The following is a 9,838-nucleotide window of genomic DNA, read 5'->3' as shown; positions in this document are numbered from 1 at the left end:
AAACCCATCAAAAAAAAAGAAAAAAAAAAAAAAAGAAAGAAAGAAAAAGAAAAAAAAGAGTAAAAAAAAAAAAAAAAGATTGCCAGTGGATTGATTGGGTGGATCTAGGACATGGGCTGAGGTTCAGACAGGGTAGGGATTCTACTTGACATGGTCTAAACTGAGGCAGGTTCAAGCCAGAGTACATAAGAACAATCAGAAAACACACAAGCCTGAAGGGCCAGAGGATTTTAGTAACTGGACAGTGGAACCTGGAATTAGGGACTGAACTGAAGGAACCGGAAGTGCAAGCAGGTTCCCACAGGCCAGGATAGTCTGGAGTAAGTGTGCCAGTGTTGGAAGAAGTCTCAGGAGGGTGAAGAGGGCCGTGTCACTGTCCTGACGATATGGCATCCAGAGTTATACTAATTTATTTTCAATGACGGCCAGACAGCTTGTTTGTAAAAGTTACCAATATTTTGGGCATGTAGGATGGCTACTTTAAAGCAATCACAAGTTGACACTTGAACCCCTTTTTTCCAATACCCAGGCTATAGGCTCCCTGCCGAGACCTCCTAGGAAAGCCCCAAATAACAAAACATGTGATGCAGGAGTTAGAAAACTTCCAGTCCCCTGAACCTTCTGTGCCTCGGTCAGGGGACTGTCAGGTTCTGATCTAACCACCTCTTCCTAGGTAAGAATCACCCTGGGCCACCAGCAACCGTGAACTCTGAACCTCTCTCCCATGTTCTTTCCAGTCTCTCGCCTAGAGCAGCTTTGATAGTTGAGATGGATTTTTTTTTTTCCCCACCTTGGGCCTGTGGGTCTTCAGAGTGACCTGCCTAGCTCTGTGAGTCACAGTGATGTACAAGGTCAGGCTCCAGCCCCAGCCAAAGTTGTCTGTGTGAGTGTCTGCCATCTCATGGTCAGTGTGTCAGAGCACAGTGTACCCATGAGCGGGGCAGACTGCCCAGCCCAGCATAAACTTGGGGGCTGGACGTTTAATTCAGAGGCAGTGGTAAGAGGCCTCATTGTGGCCTTGTGATTAAGCTAGGAGCTCGGCAGAGCTTTAAGTGATGGCTGAATTTTACTCCTTTCCTGTGTATAGGAAAAGAGAGTATAAGGACTAGGCTTCTCCTGAGCCCCTAACACCTGCAAGGGCAGACCACATAAAGGTCCTTGCTTCCCTTTTCCATGGCCTTGTGCTTACAATCTTCAGGATGAGGTCTGCTGCAGGAGCCCGGTGTTGCTGCAGCTCCCAGGGGCTGGACCTCACTGCCTCTTCAGGCACACCTTCAGATATACCCCCCTGAGTGGCAGGAACCTCATTGGCATGTCTACAGGCTTTGTGTGATGTTCATCCACTTTTCACCATGAGAAGGGGTTCCAGGTCCAGACTGAGGGAGTACTGACTTCAGGGATTCAGGCAATATTTCTTTCTTTGGGGAGAAGTTTTTGCTATAGGGCATGTGCGCTCGCCAGAAAGACAGAGAGAGACAGAAAGTGAGAAATCACCCCCTAGCAGGGATGGCCATGCTGCAATTCCTTCTCTTCCATTTTCCTTTCGGGATCTTGAACACCCACGCACATGCGCCCAGTTTAAGCTGCTGGGTCCAGGACTTGAATCACAGATGACTATATGGGAGTCCAGTGACATAGCCATTATGCTAACTGCTGATCCTTCAGGCAATATTTCTGAAGTTTTATTGTGAAACAGTTCTTTCCTCTCCCAATTAAGAGGTTTAAAATAACCATGTTGTTTAACTCCTGATGCTGCAGGTCTGCGGATCGTCCTTATGGTCTGGATGCGTAGGAGACACCCATGTGCCCTGCCTGGGACCCAGATTCTCCCAGAGCAGGCCCGCAAAGCATTGAGTGCATCTGCTGATAGAAGGGTGCTTTCAATTCTGATCACTGAATGCCTTTGCCTAAGTGTTGAGTAGTTAAATACTCCAGGTCCCTCTAAACTTTCAGAGAGAACTGTAAAACATGCCAGTCTATGGGCTAACGATTGGCCCAACCACTGTCTTACAGTGTGGATTGTGTTTTTGCTCTGGTATTGTGAGCCAACAGGCCAGGAGACAGCTGCCATTACTCACAGCTGCAAGACAAGGGGAGCTGCCATGCCACCGGCTTGGGGCCACAGGAAGGACACATGGTGGATTGTAGGCGAGAGCAAGGAACTGTGGGAAAGAGGCGTTACTGTGGTTTCTGCAGAAAGGAATGGGTGAGGCAGGGGAAGCGGGTGAGCAGGATAAGCAGGTTCAGGATTAGCTAGATTGGTATCTGTTCCTGAGAATGACTGGGACAGGGAATAATGTCCTGCAGTTAAGACCTCATAGATTGGGAGAGGATAGTGCACGGAACTGATTAGTTTGCTTATGAAAAGCATGCTTGCTTGCTGTTGGGAGAGTTTGTTACTGCTAAGAATTAGCTTGCTCTGGGAAGGGCAGATCCTTCCTGGTCAGAAAAGCCCCAACAACAAAACATTTGATGTTGTGGAAGTTAGAAAACAGGTGGCTAATCCAGACACCTGAACCTTCTGTGCCTAGGTCAGGTGACTGTCATTTCTGATTTAAATACTTCCAGAAAGCTCTTAGATTTTGCTTCCTGTTTGCTTTCTCCTACGGGTGTGAGATTCATGAGAAAGCTTCACAAAAGTGGTAGACACTTTCCCCAGAGTGCAATTGCTGCTCCCTGTTTCCTTCACCATTGATTGTCAGTGAAAGCTGATGCCTCCCTAGACAGCCAAGTCAGCCAGTGTCTGGCCCCAGCCCTCAGTATGTGCCTGGACTTTGAAGCTTCTCTTCAAAAGCCAGGGCCATCTGTTCACTATTCCTTATTCATCGGCCAAGAGCCAAACAGAGATTTTAGGGTAGGACTAGAGCAATCTGCGTCTCATCAAGAGCTCGTCTGCCTTCATTGGCACTTGGGAGAAATGGAAGGGACTTACTTTCCTCAGGGACTATGGTTTTTACCGGAACTACTTCCTCACTTTCCAGGGCCCAGGACAGCCAGTCACCCAGAGGGACCTCCCACCGCCCCGACATATCAGGAATTGCACACCAGCCTGCTGTTAGACTCAGCATCTTCTTTAGGTACGGTGACATTAGGCAGGCAGTGTCACCAGAGTGGAGCAACAGCCCATCCTAGTTTGGAAGCCTAACCTAAACTGGCAGTTTCTGACAATAATAAATTATGAAGTGTTTAACCCCTTTCTTGCCTCCATTTTTGGGCAATTTCTTTAGTCTCCAAAATGAGACTACTGGGAAACTTTTGGTTCTCAATTTAATTGTGATGTTGATTTCCTCTTGCATCAACCTATTTTACAGTGTATGAGGCACCATACGGTTGCACTGATTTGGTCAGACTCTCTGTAGCCTTGAATATTATAACGAATACTGCAATGATCTGAACATTTGTGTCCCACGAAATCCTTATGTTGAAATCCCAGTTCCCAAGGCCATGGTATTAGCCATCAGGAACTTTGGGAGGTGACTGGGATGGAGTCCTCATGAATTGGATTAATATCCTTGTGAGAGAGGCCTCAAGCAAAAGAGGCTTCACACATGCCCTTTGCCTCTTCTAGCACGTGTGCTTCCAGTGAAAACATGTCCATCTTTGAGCCAGGAAACAGGCCCTCACCAGATACCACACCTGTCAGAGCCTTGATCTCGGCCCTCCCAGCCTCCAGTGAGAGGTACATCTCTGTTGTTTGTAAGTCACTTTATCCATGGTATTCGGTTATAGTAACCCAAAGGGACTAAGACTGTATTTTTATTACATGCTATTAAATAAAGAGAGGTACATCATATATACATTTTTTATTATTAGTGCTATCAAATGAGCATAATATTTGTTTTATCCATGTTGTGAATTATAAAAACTACCCCTTCCTCTGCCTTTCGTTAGTCTTTCAATGTTTCTTTATTTGATATATAGTTTTTTTTTTTTTTTTTGGAGAGATTTTCACTGTAGGGCGCGTGCGCTCGCCAGACAGACAGAGAGAGACATAGAGACAGAAAGCGAGACATCACCCCCCAGGGGGGATGGTCACGCCGCAATCCCTTCTCCTCCATTCTCCTCTCGGGATCTTGGGCACGCACGCACACGCGCCCGGCGTGAGTTTTAAGCCACCAGGTCCAGGACGTGAACCGCGGTCGACTACGTGGGAGTCCAGCAACATAGCCATTACGCTAACTGCTGGTTCCCGATATATAGTTTTTTAAATATAACATTGTGTTTGTCATTTTTGTAGAAAATACTCTTTTTCAGTACTCTTTGAATTTATACATTTTTTCCCCTAAACAACAATTCTTTCTTTTATACAAATTTTTAGACTTTTTTCATTTCTCTTTCTTTTTTTTTCTGGAGAGGTTTTCGCTATAGGGCACGTGCGCTTGCCAGACAGACAGAGAGAGACATAGAGACAGAAAGCGAGAAATCACCCCCCAGGGGGGATGGTCACGCCGCAATCCCTTCTCCTCCATTCTCCTCTCGGGATCTTGGACACGCACGCACACGCGCCCGGCGTGAGATTTAAGCCACCGGGTCCGAGACGCAAACCACGGTCGACTACGTGGGAGTCCAGCGACATAGCCATTACGCTAACTGCTGGTTCCCTCATTTCTCTTTCTTTAAGCCTAGAAAGGGCTTCCTTCTTATTATTTCTATTTTCCCCTTATTTTCTATATTTTGATATTTGAACTTTAATCCAACCAAAGTTGATTTTAGAATATGAAGTAAAGTTAATATATACTTTTTGTTATATATTTATAACCTGTCAAATAATCTTTCTTTTCCCAGTTAATAAAAATACTATCTGTAGAACATATTAATGTATTATAAACATTGGTATCTGTTTTCTACCATGTATTTTGTTTCATTAATGTCTGCTAATTTGTATGCCATTAAATTAATTTAATTACAATAACCTCATAATGTATTTTAATATAGGGCTGATCTTTCTCTACTGGTTTTAAGATATTTTTTAAAATTTAAATTTGCTAGAGGGTATATTAGCTCTCCAGAGAAAGGAAAAGAGAGAATGCAATCCCTATGGGGGATGGTAGCACTGCCATCCTTTCTCCTTCATTTCTCCTTTTGGGATTTTGGACATGCACACACATGCACCTGGCGTGCTTTTCAAGCCTTCTGGCCCATTACTCGAACTGTATAGTCAGCCACGTGGGATCCAGCCACATAACTACCATGCCATCCAGGAATTCGTTTTTATCTCCTTTATGTTTGTACGTTAAAATGAATTTTAGGGTTATTTCCTTAAAATCTACCCTTTCTCTGAATATGAATTTTATTGGAAATGCAATAATCCTATATATTAGAGAAAAACTCACATCTTTACAATGCTTAGTGTTTTCAATATAACAATATACAACACATTTTTTACATCTATATCTCTTGAATTTGGTAGTTTTATATACATTTCTTTTTAGGATTAGTTATTTCATTATCTATTGCTCTATCTCAATGGGGTGTATTAATTTACTTTCTGCTTTTTTTTTTTTTTTGGAGAGGTTTTTGCTATAGGGCTCATGAGCTCACCAGAAAGACAGAGACAGAGATGGCCATGCTGCAGTCCCTTCTCCTCCATTCTCCTCTTGGGATCCTGGGCACACAAGCACACGCACTTGGTGTGAGTTTAAGCCACCAAGTCCAGGACTCGAACAGTGGTCAACTACATGGGAGTTCAGCGACATAGCCATTACACCAACTGCTGGTCCCTTAATTTACTTTCTTTTAAACATATATACCCCTTGAGCCTATCAAAATTGAGAATGTCTTTAAAAATTTCTTACAGGTAGGACCTGCAGAAAAATCAGGGAATATTAGTAAGCCAACTCTCCACCTACACCCTTAAAAAAACCGTAAAACTTTTTTTTTTTTTTTAAATAGATTTTTGCCAAAGGGTGTATGCACTCGCCAGAGCGACAGAGAGGCAGGAAAAGACAGAGAGACACAAAGTGATAAGTCATCCCCTGGGGAGATGGTTATGCCCCAATCTCTTCTCCTCCAGTCTCCTCTCGGGATTTTGGGCATGCATGCACATGCACCTGTGTGAGTTTCAAGTCACCATGTTCGAGACTCAAGCCATGGTTGACTACATGTGAGTTCAGGGACATAACCATTACACCATCTAATGGTCTCTCTGATGAGCACATGCTCCTAAAAACTAGTATAGTTAGACAGAAAGTGAGAAATCACCCCCAGGGGGATGGCCATGCCGCAATTCCTTCTCCTCCATTCTCCTCTCAGGATCTTGGGCACGCACTCCTGGAGTGTTTCAAGCCCTGTATCTGAGACTCAACTACGATCAGTCATGTGGGAGTCCAGCGACATAACCATTATGCAATCTGCTGGTCCCTCTGTTAATTCTTTTTATTTTTTAATTAATTTTGATTTCTTTTTATTTTTTGAAAAGGTTTTTGCTATAGGGCATGTGCGCTCGCCAGGGAGACAGAGAGACAGAAAGCAAGAAATCACCTTCCAGGGGGGATGGCCATGCTGCAATCCTTTCTCCTCTATTCTCCTCTTGGGATCTTGGGCACGCACGCACATACGCCTGGTGTGAGTTTAAGCCGCCGGGTCCGGGACTCGAACTGTGGTCAACTACGTGGGAGTCCAGCGACATAGCCATTACACTAACTGCTGGTCCCAATTCTTTTTATTTTTAATGAGGGAGAGAGAGTGCATATGAATGGAGTAGGGAGAGAGAGATAAAGGGAGATAGGTATTTAAAACATATTTTTTCTTTATTCCTGTTAGAATATGTATACACAAGAGAGAGATGAGTATCCTCCACAGAGTCTGGTCATATGCAGTCCTCCCCCACCAGTTTTCCAGTCCATCGGTAGCTGGACCTTTGTTCACATGCCCAACATATTTCAGGCTGACTGGGTCAGAGACTCAAACCATGATCGCATTAGGGATCTGGCTTCTCTTGACTGGTGCTTTACCTCCGTGCCATGCAGCCAGCCCAGGAGACAGATATTTTTTTGACAGAATCTTGCCACATCATGATCCTCTTGCCCTAACCCCCAGTTAGCTAGATCCACATGAGTGATTCACATTGAGCATGGCCTGTTCAGCTTGAACCAGGAACTGAACCTGGGCTTCTCATGTGGCTTTAACCACTGTGAGCAGTACTCTCCTGCCCACAGCTGTGCCTTTCTGAGAATTTTGTCCCGTTTTTTTTTTTTTTTTTTAATTATTATTTTATTGAGCCATTTATTAGTTCTAGCAACTTTTAGCTGATTTCTAAGGGCTTATTTTATTTTATTTACTATATGTATAATCATACATAAGTCTATAATGATATGCTCTACATAAGTATAAACTAGGATTAATTCATACTTTGTTTTTGTGCATGTATGTATTTTCCATACTCTATAGGATGATTCTTTCCCAGAAATAAAGAATTCAACATGCACATTACATTAAGGGGGGGCTGAATCAGGCTGATATTGAAACGGTACAATGGCATTAGCAAGGTTAAGGTTTACAGAATTCTGCTTTGCATGCATAAAAGCATTCCAAGAGGTGAGAGAGGAATCCCAGTGCGCAATGCTCTGGAAGGCATTATCCCAGCCCTGATTACCGGTGGGATCAAATGCGTGCTGATCGGTCTCGTAGCACAATGAAGCTTTTACTTTTTATTTGCTTTCAAACAGAAAGGTCTGGCAAACTGTGTAGTGCCTCAGGGCGCCTCGGAAACCACACAAATGGTGCCCTGGTGTTGAACTGTACGTAAAGAAAGAACTGATGCTGAGCGAATGAGCCCGTGTCAGAGAATTACCGTTCAGGTCTCATCACTCCTAATTAGGGCCTCCAGAATTCTGAGTCCCTTGCCAGGACTCTGACTTGGGCCATTTTAATGTGTTTCTGTTCGAAAACCTGGCTGCTAATATTGATTTTTTTCCCCCTGTAGAATTTCCCGAATTATTATGACATTAAGGTCATTTACTTTGCCTTTTATTGTACAAGCTTTCTTTTTAAAAACCCTTTCTATTTTAAAATAATTTTGGACTTATAGAAAAAATGGCAAATAGTGTACAACAAATTCTCATATACCCTTCACCCACAATATCCAAAGGTTAACACTTACATATTTGTGTATCTTTCTCTTTTTCCCTGCTCTGTGTATGTGTGTACATTTGTATATGTATGTGTCTAAACCAAGCACACACATACACACTGATATACCACATACTCCTTTTTTAACCACTTTAGATTAAATGGCAAGGGTACTACCTTTTATTCTTAAATTCTTCAATGTATACTTCCCCCAAACAAGAACATTCTCCTACTATATAATTACTAACATCAACATACCTTATTAAAATATTATGGAGGACCAGCAGTTAGCATAATGGCTATGTCCCTGGACTCCCATGTAGTTGACCGCGGTTGGAGTCCCGGACCTGATGGCTTAAACTCACGCCAGGTGTGTGTGCGCGTGCATGCCCAGGATCCTGAGAGGAGAAGGGATTGTGGTGTGGCCATCCCTCCTGGGGGGTAATTTCTCACTTTCTGTCGTTACCAATTATGGGCCCAGCTTGTAATGTGGTGGTTAAGGTGCCTGGACTGGGAACTTGAAAACACTTTTTACCAGTTGCCTTACTATTGTTCTCTACAGCAAATTAAAAACTATTTTGGAGTACAGGATCTAATCCAGAATCAGAAATTGCGTTTAATCATTATGTCTGTTTAATTCCCTTTAATCTGATCTTGAGTCTTTGTTTTTTATGACCTTGACATTTGTGAAGACTGTAGGTGAGTTATTTTGTGAAAACTTTCTTTTAATTCTAATTCCTACCTTTAACCTACAATTGAACTCTAATTAGTTTAGTTTTTCCACATCTAACCTGAAGACATTTACCTCCAATTTGTGACTAAAGAACTCAAATATACAAGGGCAGAAACAGAAGGTAATTGGCATTAAAAAAAAGTTTCTTTCTTTCTTTCCACAAGAGAGAGACAGAAACAGAGAGTGACAGAGAGATAGTCTCTCCCCACAGGGCCTTCCTGCTGCAGTTCACCCCCAGCTTCAGCCAGCCTGGATCAGAGGCACACGCATGCCCAGGGTGTTCAGAGAGACCCTGGGGCATGAATCTAAGACCTTTCCCATGTGAGTCCAGATTTGTTATTACTGTGCCACCACCTAAACCTGGGAATTGATGTTTACTGGGCAACCACAAAGACCCCATACTGGGAAGCTAATAGCTCATTTAATCACCATACTCGGTAGCAATACATTATCATTACTACTATTACCTCCATTGTGCAAATGAAGAAACAAATCCTAAGTGGTTGTGACCTACCTACAGCTGCACAATCAGAGCTAGGACAGTCTATAGTCTAATACATCCACTCTATAATATTCCTTATGAATGTGACTCCAGGGTGTTTCCTGAGTAAAGGGATAGGAGAAGAACTGGCTGACAGTTTTCATATGTTCTGAAGTGAGTACAGAAAACAATGTGCAGATTGGGGAAAATCAGAGAAGGCTATGTAGGTTTAAGCCCTGAATATTCCATGGCCCTCTGTGAATTTAAGAAATATCCAGCAAATAATCTCTTCCGTCGGTTCAAAGCATTACCCTAATGGAGAACCACAGAAACTGCATTGCACGAGGCAGGAGCTCAGGGGCAAGGAACAGACACAGTTTACTCAGTGGAGTGCAGGGTGAGAAGGGGAGCTTGGGACAGGTGAATTCCAGAAGGTGCTGTCAAAGTTGAGTGTAAACAGGGCTGGAGGAAGAAAACCATCCAGAACCACCACCCACCTTGCATTTTTATTTAATTTTAAAATCCTACCATCAGGCCAGAGGAATTGCAACAAA

Source organism: Tupaia chinensis, unplaced genomic scaffold (genome assembly GCF_000334495.1).
Source record: "Tupaia chinensis unplaced genomic scaffold, TupChi_1.0 Scaffold148698_1, whole genome shotgun sequence".
Classification (NCBI taxonomy): Eukaryota; Metazoa; Chordata; class Mammalia; order Scandentia; family Tupaiidae; genus Tupaia; species Tupaia belangeri.
Note: the sequence above shows the minus strand (reverse complement) of the source record.